Source organism: Lepisosteus platostomus, chromosome 15, assembly GCF_059453375.1.
Source record: "Lepisosteus platostomus isolate fLepPlt1 chromosome 15, fLepPlt1.hap1, whole genome shotgun sequence".
NCBI classification, from domain to species: Eukaryota; Metazoa; Chordata; class Actinopteri; order Semionotiformes; family Lepisosteidae; genus Lepisosteus; species Lepisosteus platostomus.
This window is the reverse complement of record NC_142625.1, coordinates 5,406,722-5,423,366: the sequence shown is the minus strand read 5'-3', so window position 1 is coordinate 5,423,366 and position 16,645 is coordinate 5,406,722. Positions and strand designations below refer to the sequence as shown.

General features: G+C 41.5%; 1 long non-coding RNA gene across 1 annotated transcript; it reads right to left on the bottom strand.

Moving 5' to 3' along the window:
• Window positions 1–1,419: 1,419 nt before the first annotated feature.
• Window positions 1,420–14,380, bottom strand: LOC148647747 (uncharacterized). The gene is made up of 3 exons (XR_015926699.1): window positions 14,313–14,380; window positions 2,272–2,306; window positions 1,420–1,839 (listed from the first exon to the last, which is right to left on the bottom strand). It is a non-coding gene; the product is annotated as an uncharacterized LOC148647747 (long non-coding RNA).
• Window positions 14,381–16,645: the final 2,265 nt, after the last annotated feature.

The window sequence follows — 16,645 nt, the reverse complement described above, 5'->3', positions numbered from 1 at the left end:
TTGACTTAACTTGACTTGACTTGACTTGACTTGACTTGACTTGACTTGACTTGACTTGACTTGACTTGACTTGACTTGACTTGACTTGACTTGACTTGACTTGACTTGACTTGACTTGACTTGACTTGACTTGACTTGACTTGACTTGACTTGACTTGACTTGACTTGACTTGACTTGACTTGACTTGACTTGACTTGACTTGACTTGACTTGACTTGACTTGACTTGACTTGACTTGACTTGACTTGACTTGACTTGACTTAACTTAACTTGACTTAACTTGACTTGACTTAACTTGACTTAACTTGACTTAACTTGACTTAACTTGACTTAACTTGACTTGACTTGACTTGACTTGACTTGACTTGACTTGACTTAACTTGACTTAACTTAACCTTTTTTTTCTAGGGTCCAAAATAAAAAGCCAGGCTGACAATGACATGCTAACACTGCAGCTGAGCCAAACAACCATAAACTGTGTACTCACCACTTGCCTCCTCAGCCACTGAAACTTATTTTCAAAACTGTGACAAAGTATAACTTACACTCCAATTCATTTTGCAAACACAAAACTCAAATGACTGAACATACAGTCCAAAGAACATTGTACAAATATTACAAAACTTAACATTAATAAATCCTAAAAGAGCACACCCAAAACTTTATTGTGCTCTAATTACAATACTAACAACAAATACTTATAACATAAAAAACAGTGCAAATTAAACCACTTCAAATACATATCATTACAAATTAAAAAAAACTTTGCAATTCTGAATTCTCACATTAGCTCATTTGAAAAAATGAATTCTCACAAAACCATACAGTACAGCTTAAAACAATGAATGAATAACAGTCATCATTACAAATTTCAGAGCACACAAACTTTGTGCTCATTACAATACTAAACTTCATAAAAATTGGCAACATAACATTGAGCCCTAAACAATTTAAAATACCTTAAAAACAAGTTTAGTTATTCTTCATACAAAAAGATTGACAAACCTTTTCACCATCATAATCAAATTCCTTACAACCATAGAAAACACCACATCACATGCTAAATGATCCCACATTCACTTACTCAAAACAAGACAGAACATGGCCATATTGTTCTAAGGTTAGAAGCAAAGTTAACCCATAACAAACTAACAAGCCAGATCTACTGAGATAAAACCTATCCCTAACCCCCCACACACAAAAATAGGTACTTACCACCTGCCTCTTCGAACTATGAAAGTGTTAGACATTACAATTTACATCATGTTAAAAAAACAATCACACACTGTTCTTTAAAACAACTTGCATTCTAGCTCATTTGGAAAAAAAACACACACAAAGGTACCTTCCCAAATCACAAAAAATATAACACAGCTTAAAACAAGATTGTATAACAAACATATCCAAATTTTTTCAGTCATCATACAAATCCTCAAAGAGCACTCCCAGAAACTTTATTGTGCTCAAATTACAATACTAAACCACATCATGAAAGTTGACAACATGCAGTGAACATCCTTCACAATACAAAACAATCTACCATCCATTTGTTTCCATCACAATTAAGCTCTTTACAGTCCAAAAACAGACCATTCACTTACTCCAAACAATACACAGAACATATTCACTTAACATACCACAACTTTTAAAAGTCCATCACTACTTCAGACAGGCTCCTCAACTCCATCCAGAAACTTGCCTTGCTTGTAGAAACTCTCAAGTTGAAACACTTGCAACAGAAAAATATCCACTCAAACACTGCTCCTGATGAGGCCTCTTCAAAATGTACTCCATTTTCATCTTCAGTTCCAATAGTCAGGAAATAAAAATACATCACACCTGGAAAACAGACACCACCTCCCTCATCTGCACCACACTCCATGCACATATACAGGTACCCAATGAAACAAACATCTGCCCACCACCTCCAACAAAATGACCCAAGTAGAAAAACAAAAGAAACAACTTTCAGATTCATTTACATTAAACATCCAAATAAAATACAACATTTCAAAAAATCCCTCCCCCAAAACCACACAAAACTAACCCCAACTTCAAAGCATTAGAAATACACATTTCCAAAGTAACATTGCAATACAAAACCTTACCAGACTATTCACACTTAAACATAGCCAAATACATGCAAGGCTCTACTTACAATTACTCCAAACAACTACCCAAACTTACATAGTGAAACAAGAAACACACACCTACAATCTGCAAATGAATCTACACCCCAACTACAAGAACACCCACAAAAAACTTACTCACCCAATTCCTCTTCAATCCCAGAAAGGTAGATGGACCTTGAAATGGACAGTTGATCAGTTTCCAACCATGTCAGATTTCTTGTATTACAAATATATACAATGAAAAACATGGTCCATTACACTACAAAACACTTTTGGAAAAATAAACTTCTTTCCAATCCAACACATTTTAACAGCGTTTCTCACATAAACTTACTCAAAACAATAAACTTTTTTAATCTACCACAATTTACAGCTTTAGCTTCAACCAACTCAAATTAAACCTCAAGCACACAAAAAAGATCCACTCAAAGAACTACCATCACCTCATCAACATGCACACAAATAGATTCCATTCCAATTTTACAGTCCACAGCAATGACCAAAAACATCCCTCTTGGAAGACAGACACCACCTCACATCTGCACATTTTACCAGTAAAAAAAAATCTAAACTTCATATTGTATGACAGCATTAAATATTAAAGTGCTTAAAAGGTAGATAAAAACAACATTACTCCATTGGATATATAAAATAGTTAATTATTATACTGTAGCTTGTGAACAAAGTACCTCTTTCAGGTTTCCATTCAAACAAAAATGTGAATTTACAAACAGCTACTTACCACCTGCCTCTTCAATCCCTGAAAGGATGTTAAACATTGCCATTTATCAAACTTCTTCAATTTCAATTAAACAACCTTGGATAAACATCCCATACCATTTAACAACATGAAACCACATCAAACACTACAACCTCATACAATATTGTACAACAAAACATACCCACATCTTTTCAATCATTAATACCCTGAAAGAGCACACCCAGCAACTTTATTGTGCTTAAATGACAATGCTAAAACTACAACACAGTGACAATACACCAGACATTGAGCATTAAAGAACTTAAAAAAATCTTGCATTACAAAGTTTTGAAAATACAATTTACAATTGAGAACACTGTCCATCACACTACAAAACAACTTACAAACAATTTTTCAAACATATTCAAGTTCTTTAAAGTTAAAAAAAGGAGACAAAAAGTAATTTCCCACAAACTTACTCAAAACAATAAAAGATCACATTTATTTCATCTACCACAAATTGACTTGCTTTTAAACTCCAACTTTAAACACTCCTCCATTCCATCAAGACACATTCAAAAGTTGAAACACTGACACAAAAAAACTTCTAAATTTACTCGTAATGAGGCCTCTTCTACATGCACAAAATCATATGCCATTACAAATGTAGAAATCACACATAAAAACACAACAGAAACAAACAGAAAAGCATACTTTTAGAATTGAATTAATAGGGAATATAATATGGAAACACATAAAAAAATAACAATAATAAAGTTCAAGTATTGTAGCACAAACAGTACTAAAAGACTTTCTATTGATGTGTAGAACTGTTTCACCACTGTGCTGTCACCGTCTGTAGTGTGATGTCTTAAATAACTGACTTAAATAAGTGTGAGGTTGGGTGCAATTGCTATGAGTTTTTTTTAAACAAATAAACATTTCTTTTCAAAACTAAAAGAGCAAATCTTAATAGCATTATATCGACATCTTTTACATTTCTAAATATCACATGTTCACACTGTATGAACACAGCGGTACCACAGGGTGTAGGGCGCAAACCCACAGGAGTCCAAGAGCACAACATTGCGGGATGGGATAGCCCTACGCTGAGGACATTGAATTAAGTGGAGGAGACTGTAACACCTACAGCCACCATTTCAGGTTTTTTTTGTTTTTGTTTTTTAATTTTTTAAAAAAGCTACATACAGGACTCGTTCAAGTCGCCCCTCCTCATCCCCTGCATGTGCGAGTTTTTTTTTTTCATCGGAAGGAAAGACAGCTCTTTAAGACCATGCGTTGATTACCGCGGTCTTAATGCCATTACAATCAAGAATCACTACCCTCTGCCCCTTATCCCTGCAGCCATAGAAGCCATCAGGGGTGCCACCATCTTCTCTAAACTCCATCTACGTGGTGCCTACAACCTCATTCGCATCCGCAAGGGCAACAAATGGAAAACTGCTTTCGTTACCACCCACGGTCACTATGAATATCAAGTCATGCCGTTCGGCCTCGCGAATGCTCCTGCGGTCTTCCAGAATTTTATGAACTACATCTTCAGGGACATTATCAATCAGTTTGTTCTGGTCTACATCTTGATCTTCTCCAGCTCTCTTCAGGAACACATCACTCACGACAAGGAGGTACTCCATCGCCTCATCGACAACAAACTATGCCAACGCGGAGAAATGCCTTATTCACATCTCCAAGGTACAATTCCTTGGTATCAAGATGGACCCTGCCAAGACAGAAGCCATCAAGGACTGGCCCACCCCTAGGAACTTGAAGCAGATTCAACGGTTCCGGCAATTCACAAACTTTTATCATCGCTTCATCAGGGACTTCAGTTCTGTCACTGAGCCCATTATCTCCTTGATTCGCAAGGGTCCCAGTCAGGGTAAGTGGACTCCTGAAGCTGACCATGCTTTTCTCCGCTTGAAGTACCTTTTTACCTCTGCTCCACTTCTCCACCACCCTGACCCTCTCAGCCTTTTGTCTTGCAAGTGGATGCCTCGGCACACAGAGTCGGCGCCATCCTCTCCCAGTGCCATCGGGACAGGGGCATTCTGCATCCCTGTGCCTTTTTCTCTCAGAGACTGTCTCCTGCCAAAATGAATTACGACTTGGGTGACAGGGAACCACTCTCCATCAAACTCTATCTCGAAGAGTGGAGACACTGGCTGGAGGGGGCTCTGCACCCCTTCACCGTCCTTACTGACCACAAGAACCTGGCTTATCTCCAGTCAGCAAGGCGACTTAACCCCCGTCAAGCTTGATGGTCTCTATTCTTCACCCGATTCGACTTCTTCATTACCTATATACCCGGCTCTAAGAATATCGAGGCAGACGCCCTATCCTGCCTCCACGACCCACCTGATTCTGAGAATTCCCCTGAACCCATTGTTCCCTCCAATAAGATCATTTCCGCTATCCGCTGCGACATTGAGGACCTTTTTGCGCCACTCTCTCTCCAGCCAGCCTGTACCACCCCAGTGCCCCCCAGATCAACTTTTTTTTCATGACTCTCGATTCGCCAGACATCTCATCGCACCTCTCTCTCAAGACAGATGTGGCCAACTATATTAAAGCTTGTCCAACCTGCGCCATCGCCAAGACTCCTCGCCTCAAGAGAGCCAGTCTCCTTCAACCCCTCCCTAGTCCCAGGTCACACGTCTCCATGGACTTCATTACTGACCTTCCCCCAAGTCAAGGCAAGTCTGTCATTATGGTCATCGTCGATAGATTCTCCAAAGCCGCCCACTTTGTGCACCTTACCTCGTTACCTACTGCTCAGGAAATGGCTGACATCTTCATCCTTCAGGTCTTCACCTCGTATTCCGTCTTTCGCCCTTTGGATTTCTGGACACCTATTCTCTCAGCACCACATAGGGTCCTAACACCTTTTTACAGCAAGTCCCTAGTGACTTCAGTGACAGAACAGTGAGCCTTAAGATGGACCCCACGGGCTCTAATTTTCCTTCGGCGCTGCTGGCAAAGCACTCAGACACTGGACCAGCTCAGCTCTGTTCAACAATTAGTTAACTTTGTCTCCGGGTCTGCCCCCCAGCCTGTCATTTCCCACCCACCCCGGAACCCCATGCCTCCTCCCACCCTGGACCAATTCGATGGCAATCCGAACATGACAGGTTTACCCAATGCAGTGCTGGGTGGCTTATAATCTCCTTCCAAACTGCTTTCCAACGGATAAAGAAAGGATTGATTTTATGGTAGCCTACCTCTCTGGCCAGGCCCTGGAATGGGCTGCGGGTCTCCTCACCAGGAATGCTCCGGAAGCCAATATCTCACAGTTTCAAGCACTGTTGACCAGCTTCAGACAGTCCCAATCCTATTTCGCCACCTCTCGCCTTTCAGTCCTATCGCAAGATGCAAAGCCTCTCCAGAAATACATCACAGACTTTCGGGTTCTGGCCTCCCAGCTTGCTTGGAATCAGGAGGCCCTCATTCATCAATTCCGCGGGGGTCTGTCCCACGCTGGAGAGCTTTGTTTCGCTGGTCGTAGAGTTAGACGTCCACCTGCAGCAATGTAGGGCTCTAGCTAAACCCCTCCCGTTCCTACTCTGGCTACTCCCCCTTCAGTCTTATTCCTGAAGAACAGAGCCGCCGACTCTGAGGGATGCTGTCTTTATTGTGGGGCCCCGATCACCTCAGAGCCTCCTCTCTAGTCCAACCCCTTCGCACCACCCATCCCCCTGCTAAGGTCAGTATCCGTTCTCTCAGTCCTTCCACATCCGGGCTCTCCCTCTGTGCTACTCTTTCCTGGGGCAGTTCTCGGGAACCCATCTTGGCTTTTGTGGATTCAGGTGCTGTGGGCAACTTTCTAGACTCCAGTCTCGCCACCTCTAAGGATTCCCCTGCTGTCAGTCTCCCCTCTCATCCACATACAGTCCATCGACAGCTCCTCCCTCTCTCCGGGATTGGTGGAACGGCATACGATTCCCCTCTCTGCATATTGGTATTACTCACCAAGAACAGATCCAGCTCCTCCTCATCCATTCCCCATCTCTTCCACTTAATCTTGGTTTTCCCTGGTTGCAAGTACACAATCCTCGTATTTCCTGGCTTGCCATGATATCACTGCCTGGAGCCCTCGCTGCATTACCCATGTCAGGGAACCTATAGGTAGTATAGGAGGATCCTTATGCGCGACCGGAATTCCACAGAACACAGAGTAGCAAAGGGACGATCCGAAAGACGAAATCCAAAAGCTGGGTCGATAAGGGAGGCAAAGGGTTCGGTAACGAGAGATATCCAAAAACAATCCAAAAGTCAAAATCCAGAAGGCGAGGTCAAGAGGCGGAAGCAGAAGATTCTAACGGGAGATCAGTCAAAAGGCTAGGAAACGCACACTGGAGAATACTGCGAGAGGCTTCTCAGTAGTGAGCATGGGAAGGTGTGTGAGGGGAGTTTAAATATGGAAAGGAAAGGGGTGTGATTGGATGATTGCTTAGGGAGTGAGAATTTGAGGAATCTGACAAATCACCGACTATGTTAAGTTCCACTTTTGCCAGGATCAAGACACCTCGTCTCAAAAGAGCTGGTCTCCTTCAACCTCTCCCTATCCCCAAGTGTCCCTGGTCTCACGTTGCCATGGATTTCCTTACTGATCTCCCGTTAAGTAAAGGCAAGTCTGTCATTCTGGTCGTTGTTGATAGATTTTCCAAAGCCACCCAGTTTGTTCCCCTTACCTCGTTACCCACTGCCCAGGAGATGGCTGATGTTTTCGTTCATCAGGTCTTCAGACTCCACGGCATACCGACTGGTATAGTCGGACAGAGGCTCTCGGTTTACGTTCCACTTTTGGAACGCTTTCTGCAAGGCTCTAGGGACCTCCGACTCCCTCGCTACCGGCTACCATCCCGACGCTAACGGCCAGACCGAGCGTCTGAGCCAGGAGCTTTTAACCTACCTGCAAGCTTACGTTTCCCCATCCCAGGATATCTGGACCTCTCTGCTACCTTGGGCCAAATACACCCATAACTCCCTCTACTCCTCCTCCACCGGCGGCTCACCCTTCCTCTGCTCCTTGGGGTATCAACCCTCTCTCCTCCTGAATAGCAGCCCCGACTGACTCGTATATTCCCTCTGTCTGTCAATATATGTCTTCTCTCTTAAAACTCTGGAAAATGGTCCGGGCCTCACATCACTATAAGAGGGCAGCCGACAAGCACCAAAGACCCTTTCCCAGGCTCCAAAGGGGACAGTTGTCTGGTTATCAACCAAGAACATTCCATTACGCCAACCCTCTGTCAAGTTGGGACCCCATTTTGTCGGCCCTTTCTGGGTTGTTTCCAGGATCACCCCGGTTAGCTTTTGTCTTGCTCTCCCCCCTACCCTTCGAATCCACCCAACCTTCCACGTTTCTCTTCTTAAGCCTTATCACCGTTTCCCCTCTCTAGACCCCAACCGTCTCATCGATGGCACTTCCACCTTTACCGTGAATAAGATTCTGGATTCTCGCTGGCACAGGGGGCAGTGCCAGTACCTAGTAGACTGGGAAGGATAAAGTCCCAAGGACAGATTGTGGATTCCAGAACGGGACATCCTGGATAAGTCCTTCATCAGGATCTTCCGTCAGTCTACGCCATCCAGAGCCGCCCATGAGCGGGGGGTACCGTCACGAACCGCACTCCCGCGTGCACCTCTCTGCATCAACACCTGCACTGCTCACACCCTCTTTCCCCATTTAAACCCTCGCTCACTGTTGAGATGTCTTAGCCTTTCTCTTGTGCACTTACCTTACTGAACTGACTTCTGGATACCGACCCCGTTTTGTCTTCAGCAACGTCTTCATTTTTGTCTCACGGCTTTTGGATTTGGATACCTCACAGACCTGACTACTGGATACCCGACTGCTCTGTCTCCGGCTTTGTCTTTGTTTCTGTCTCGCAGCTTTTTGATTTGGACACCGTACCGACCTGACTACTGGAAACTCGACCTACCCTGCCCATTCAACCTCGTATTCTGTCTTTCGTCCTATGGATTTCTGGACACCTATTCTCTCAGCACCGCATAGGGTCTTAATACCACCCCCCCACAAGTCCCTAGTGACTTCAGTGACATTTATCCAGTTGTGGGTCAACTTCAACATCTGTCCAACTGTTTTTGATCATTTAACTTGTGCTTCTTTAAAAAAAAAAAAAGAACAGGAAAAGGTCCTCAGATTAAAATTAAGTATTACATTAGCTAGATTGAGTGAATGGCCTCCTGTTGTTCATAACCCTTTTAATGGTTTTAGATTCCAGGCACTATTGATAAGTAAACAGTTACCCAAAGCAAGGTTGTATAAGGTGAGGGGGGCTGTCTGGTGTGTAAATGCTATAGAGTCATGAAGAAGACCCCCAATTCCAGTATTACCTGTAGTGTCATCTTCAAAAAATAGTTTTACAACACAAAGAATGACTTGCAGCTGCTAATAAGCTGCCGATTAACAATTTGAATTTTCCTGCTGTCAGCAGTATTGTGTATATAGTTGACCCTTACCTGAATGAAAACAGGACATAAATAAAGGGTTTCAGAAATCAAACAAAGCTTAATTCCCGTGCTTACAGTCTTGGTAATTAGAGACTGCGCTGTTCTGCTTCCTTTGGCGATATAGGAGTTTTTCCACACAAAGCTGTATTGAGCAGTATTTTTCACGTTGTGAATGCGTGTACACAGCGGCCCCCCCAGGTTCCAGTTAGTGCATAATTAGGCATTAATGAAAAACCAGAGGTTTTTAAAAAAGAATTAGCTCACTGATAGTTTTATGTGGAGGCTGTGAACACTTTCACAAGTAGTGGTCTTTAAAATGCATTTGTTTGAAGGCTTTCTGTACTTCCCTTCCAAAGATATGGACAGAGGAATAATCGAGCGTGGTAAAATAAAAATGGCTTAAAAATGACGGTGAAGGCTGTGAAAACAGTCACAATGTACTTTGTACACAGCCAGTGTTTTCGTAACTCAAGGAGGTTTCGTGAAAAAGCTACAGGCATGCCAATGTAATCATTTTTATTTAAATAACTTTTAGAAAAGTGTCATCTATACAAAACAGTTGCATTTAATATCACTTGGTAGTTATATTAGAGATAAGTTCTCTATTAAAGCTCATATCAAAGATCAAAATGGCAATATCTCATATGGGTGTCACCATGTTGGAAGGGACAAACCATGGAATGGCAGGAGAGCAGAAAAAGACCCCATGCGAAGAGGCAGAACAGGGAGTTACCCTGGGCTCAGCAGTGCAAAGAGTTCTGGATTGCCATATAGAAACCTTTTGTCACGGATGTAGGAAAGGACGAACCATGGAATGGCAGGAGAGCAAAAAGACCTGGGCTCAGCTGTTCAGGAAATGCCGTATAGAAACCTATGCCCTCAGTTAGCGGATGTGGGGTGACCTGGTGCTAGGCAGATTTCAGGACATCCAAATGTCAATGCTGAGTGAGTAGCAGAGCAGAAGCAGGAAATAAATAGGCTACACAACAAGACAAGAATAATCACAGGGAACTAGGAACAGGAGGAAAGTAGAGCGCCCTCTAGGTGTACTGGGCGTGACACCTATGCCCTCAGGCCACGGATGGAGCAGCGACCTGGTGCTAGGCGGGTCTCAAGATATCCGAGCATCAATGCTGAGCAAAGGAGAATAAGTTACCCAGAAATATATAGCCCCTGGGAGAGAGAGACACCAGAAGGAGAGCAAAGCACAGGAAACCAGGGACAAGACAGTAGGAGCACCCTGCAGAGGGCGTGACAGTACGCCCCCCCCTTAATGGGTGGCTCCTAACGTCCATACAAATAAGTGAGCTGCATAGCACTTGGGGGAGGAAAAACCTCATTTAACAGAAAGGAAACCTCCAGGAGTCCACAGCTGAGAGCTGCCCCCTCCTCCAGGGTATTAAAACTTTATTGGGTAGAGGAAGGGGGGGGGGGGGGGGTCAGGTAGAGCTCCGGAGACTTGCCAAAAAAAAAGACAACAAGCACAAACCACAACAGAATTAAACCTGGGAGACCATAAAGAAGGGGAAACCGGGAAGTGAAAAATCAACACCAAGCAAAAAACATGTTCAACATTCCATCACTGATATCGGAATGAACAACCCAAGGAGAGCCAGGCAAGGAGCCCGCTCACAGACACGGATGTCCGGAGTGATGTCCGGCAATAAGAATAGGAAAGCCAGCTCAACATTCAATCACGGAAGCCAGGAGAGACAACCCGAGGAAAGCCAGGTATTCAGAAGTGTATGTCAGGACGGCATGACACAGACTGACCCGCTCACAGGCTCGGAAGTCAGGAGTAGCATCCCGCGAATAGAATAGAAGAACTGGAAAAAAAGGCACAGCGAAACAAAGGAAAACAACTACATTCATTATTAATTCTATTAGTAATATCTTCAGTAAAGACTGATGCAGAAAATATTTATGTTAAAGGTGGGTTGTGTGCTTTTGTCCAATTGAGCAATCTTGCTTTCATCAAATATACCCTTTTTAATGTTGGATGATTAAGATGCTGTAATACACAGTTTAAAGTCTAAAGAGTATACAACTTCAAGTCATAATTGAATAAAGATTGTCCCTCAGCAGTGATCAGGATTCAAAACTGGCAATTTCTGGTGACAGCTCAAATGCTGGACATGCAAGGTTAAGCTTTATGATCTCCACCTGGTGGTTTTACAAGGTGATTCCGGGTACTATTAACAATCTAATTTGCATACAGTCAATTGCAGTATGACACGAAATTGCGCATTTTGAAGCAACACGCCCACCATGTTGTACCACAGCGTACCCAGCTCATTTTGAATGGCTGCATCTGTACAAATCGAAACAAACCGACCCCCAAAACTAACACCCCCCTTGCTAAACTAATGTAATTGTGCACACGTCCATCAAGAAAAAACAAACTGCCTCCACAATCATAGAGCAAATAAATGCTCCAATTTCAGTTCTACATTGTATTGCACGACTCAAAATACAATACAAAACAATAGAAATTCCAAAACATGAAAATTGCAAAGTTCCAACATAACACACAACCAAAACAGGCTATTCACATTGAAAATTAAGACTTTGACTTAATTCAAAAAGAACATAAGCAGCACATTCACCTAATAAACCATAACAACCATCAACAAATTGTTAGTGTAATAAGGGTATCATTAAACACATCCAAATATATACAGGGCTTTACTTACAATGACTCAAAAAAGGTGTGAATGGTGTAATTAGCCAAAGAGCTTACCACCAGGAAAACAATAGTTCAAAACAAAGCTACTTCGAATATCATTCAGCCAAATCATAACAGAACATCTTCAATATCTACTAGAACCAATAACATTATAGCCATTGAAAATAAGTGAAGCTCCAACTCTTCTCTGAATCCAACATGGCCTCATCATTCACAACCACCCTCACTGTAAATCAGCATACCTTACTCCACAAATTCAGAGTACTAATCTAAACAATGTTACCAAAAACATTCATATTAAAAAAGCAAAATAGACTAATTTCCACATCAGCTAAAATAACAAAACAACCATAAACATCTAAGCATGTTTCAAAATACTCATATTTAAGCATAAAAATTCACAAAAAAAGGATAACTCCTAACCTTAAAAAAAAAACACCACATTCATCATTATCCAAAAAGCTCAGTGCAGCCAACCTGAAGCTCCTCCTCACTTTCACATCAATACTATTCATACTATCCTTTTAAGTTGCCCAAGTAGAGCATCGTGTGTAACGCACAAACTTCACATTGGCACCCAGGTTATTTCCATCACCATTCCAAAAGCCACAAAGTCAAAATTGACTCTCCTTCATTATTCCAAGTCACTTAAACATTAGACCCACAAAATACACCAGCAGCAACATACTGAACCTCCAGTACAACCTTCACAATTCAATAAGCTTTAAATACCACACATAACAAAACACTTGACCAAATTAGTCCCTAACCCTTTAACTCCTTCTCCCATCTAAAAAGGAAAAACCATTGTGTAATTATTCCAAATGTCAACTTCCCATCAAAACAGTTTAGGTATACAACAAAAAGGAGTTGCACACCACAAACACACATCTCAATTTCCCCAACTCAACACTTGCCTAAACATTGAACCAGATCTAAAATACTACCTATTTGCCAACTCATTTTACATTCTCTTACCTGCCACCTTTTTGAAAACAATCATCCAAGACTGTAATGTCCTATAGCCTTGACTGCTTACAAAAACCAATGAAAATTAACAAATTCAGGTCCAAACAGGTTTAAATCCTACCACCCTTTGGAAAACCCATTTACAAAGATGACCTTATAGAACACAACCCATGGCTGAAAACATTTCAATTCAAAGAACATAACCCTCACAAGCATAAACATCAGATTTCAGAACACATTAAAATAAACTAAAGTAACTTTTCTTCCATATCTTCAGAAAAAAACTCTAGTTTCAACTGATTATACTACCTTTAAACTCAACAAGTACCACAAACCTTCCCAAACCCACATTGCACAAATATTCTAAAACCCTTCAACCTACTTCAAATTACCCCCCCCAAAAGAAAAGCATAAAAAACACCCACCTTTCTCAGTCTTTGGGCTAACACAGCTGCAAGCCATGACCTCCTACCCTTACAGGAACCAGAAACAGACTGACTACTAGACCCAAGGCTGCGTTTTTAAAACCCTCATCATTAACTGTCAACGGAAGTCCAAAGGGACTAACCGTGGGGAGCAGGAGAGCGGAAAAGACCCATATGCGTAGCGGCGAGACGGGAAAAAGGCCCAGGCTCATAGTGCAAAGAATTCAGGAGTGCCGTATAGAAACCTATGCCCTCAGGGAGCGGACGTGGGGCACCCTGGTGCTAGGCGGGTCTCAGGACATCCGAATGTCAATGCTGAGCGAGGACAGAGTGCAAGACCCAGAAATATATAGCCCAAGGGAAAGAGAGGGACAGGAAGGACAGCAGACCGGAAACTAGGGACAGGACAGAGAAGGAGCGCCCTCTGGCCGCAGAGGGCGTGACATTAACTCAGAGGTGTAGCTAATTCACCAGGAACCTACCACAACATGTCCTCAAAATGGTCAATTTGCAAAGCCCTATTGTTCATAATGTGACACACACCTGTTTCCAATGACTAAACAAGTATTAGCCAGGCCATCTACAGATCCAGCCATTCAAAATGCACGGGTGATAATGTGGGGACTACTTAGAGGTTCAGGATCTGCTGGGTAACAATTTTTTTTTTTACAAACACTTACTTGTGGGACTGCACTACTTTGTGGAACATTTGGACAGTCTTTAGAAGACAGTCAAGTTTCAACTGAATATGTTACCTTTCCACCCATCACCTACAAAAACCCTTCCCAAACTCACAGTACAAAAATATTCTAAACACCTTCAAAAACTTCAACCGTCAAAAACTTAAACCTTCAACCTTCTTCAAATTACCACCCAAACCCAACAAACACATCAAAACCACTCACCTTCCATAGCAGTCTTTGGGCTAACACAGCTGCAAGCCAGGAGCTCCTACCCATCCAGGAGCCAGAAGCAGACTGACTACTAGTCTCCAAGGCTGTGTTATTAAACCCCTCATCATTAACTCAGAGGTGTAGCTAATTCATCAAGAACCTATCCCCACATGTCCTCGAAATGGTCAATTAGCAAAGCCCTATTGTTCATAATGCGACACACCTGATTCCGATGACTAAACAAGTATTAGCCAGCCCATCTACAGATCCAGCCATTCAGAAGACACAGGTGATAATGCAGGAGCACTTAAAAGGTTCAGCATCTGCTAGGTGCTGCAACTTTTTACAAACACTCAGTTGTGGGACTGCACTTCTTTGTGGAATATTTGGACAGTCACCAGAAAACGCCAGAGTTTAAATCCAAGTCAAAGGTAAGGAACAATTATTTGCCAGTTATAGAAATTGAATTGTATACTGTGTATGACAGCATGTCAAATATCAAAGTACTTAAAAGTAAGTAGATAGAATAAAAACAAGATTGCTTAGTTGGATATATACAAATAGTTTATTTTTATACTGTAGGGTGTGAACATAATGTGCCTCTTTCAGGTTTACATCGACAAAGAGAAAATCCAAATATATAATTTTATAGCAGAAAGTAAAAACAAAACATAATATATAAATAATGTACACAACAGTATTCCACCTTCTTCATAGATCTTTTTAGGCATCGAAATCTTTGGTGAACTACAGTGGGATATACAAAAGTTTAAACATGCTGCTTCTAACACTATATAGTTTATATACATGTGAAATTATTTTTATCCTTTTCAAAGAATACATAGTAAATACCACTTGCTGTTATAAATAATGGCATTGAATTAATACCACTTGATTATATTAATATGGAATCACGTAACTAAGCAGCCAAAAATATCACAAATTGATGTTTTGGAAACATCTGGACTTTTAACTTTTAAAACTTTTTGTGTCCCTCTAGAGGTAAAGGACAATAGATAATAACACTTTATTGGCCATATATATTTTTATGATATTAGGAATTTGTCTTTCCACATACCCCGTGTATGAGACACACATACAGGGAGAGAAGCTTGGGGTCAGACTGCAGGGTCAGCCATTTGTACAGCACCCCTGGAGCATTTGGGGTAAAGGGCCTCACTCAGGAGCCCAATGAAATAGGATTCCTGTGCCAGCTGTGGGATACAAACCAGCAACCTACCAGCCACTCTCAGATCCTTAGCCATAGAGCCACCACACCACCCCATGGAAAATGGGATTTCATGGCCCATGCAAGAAATGAACCCACAACCTTGAGCTCATTAATACCATACTCTAACCCATTGAGCTATCCAGCACCCAACAGCACACCTCATAATGTAGCGTGCTCTACCTGTTTTTCATTCCTAAAGATTTTTTTACTATCTAGTTATATAAAAATTTTAATATACTATACATATTTACTATTTCATGTTTTTAAAAAGTAGACTTTGTTTATTAGAAAAAAAAAATTCAGCCCTAAGCAGGAATTGAACCCAGACCTCCCAGGGGGTGAGAGGACCACTCAGCTAAACCCACTGCACCAACAGAGCACTTGGAACCTCTGCTGAAACAGACAGGTCAAACTGTTCCAAAGGTAATCAGGACTGAATGAGTCACAAAATAAACATTTACAAAGAAAACAGACTAAAGTTATACAATCAGTTACATAAATCTTTAATATTTTGATCCATTAATGTGATTACTGATTTCTTTTACTACATATTTCCATTTCATAACCCCAAGAGGAAAGTGTGGTGGCTCTGTGGCTAAGGATCTGCACCTGTGGATGGAAGGTTGCTGGTTCAAATCCCACAGCTATCAGAGGGCTTTTTCTCCATTGGGCGCCTAAGCAAGGCCAATTGCTCCAGGGGTGCTGTATAATGGCCCCAGACCTCTCTGTATCTAATGGACAGCAAGTTTGGGTTATGTGAAAAAGACAAATTCTTTTATAATTGTATATGGCTAGTAAATTAATCTTACCTCATTCGGTGAATTCTAAAAAGTACATGTATTTTACTGGAATAATGCAAGGATTCATAGAGAAGATTGATATGCTTTTTAAAAGAATCCATAATATTTTAATCTTAATAATGTTTTCAATTTAACATAGTCAGAAAGAGCACATCAAAACTTAACCACATAAAGTGAGTCTTTGATGCATAAAATGTTTGTAAAGTGCAATCCTTCTGTGTACTTTTTATTTAAGATACCTCTATCAGTCTTAGACATTAAGTATAATGTTTATATTTCTAAATCAATATAATTTATGATGATATGATGTTCAA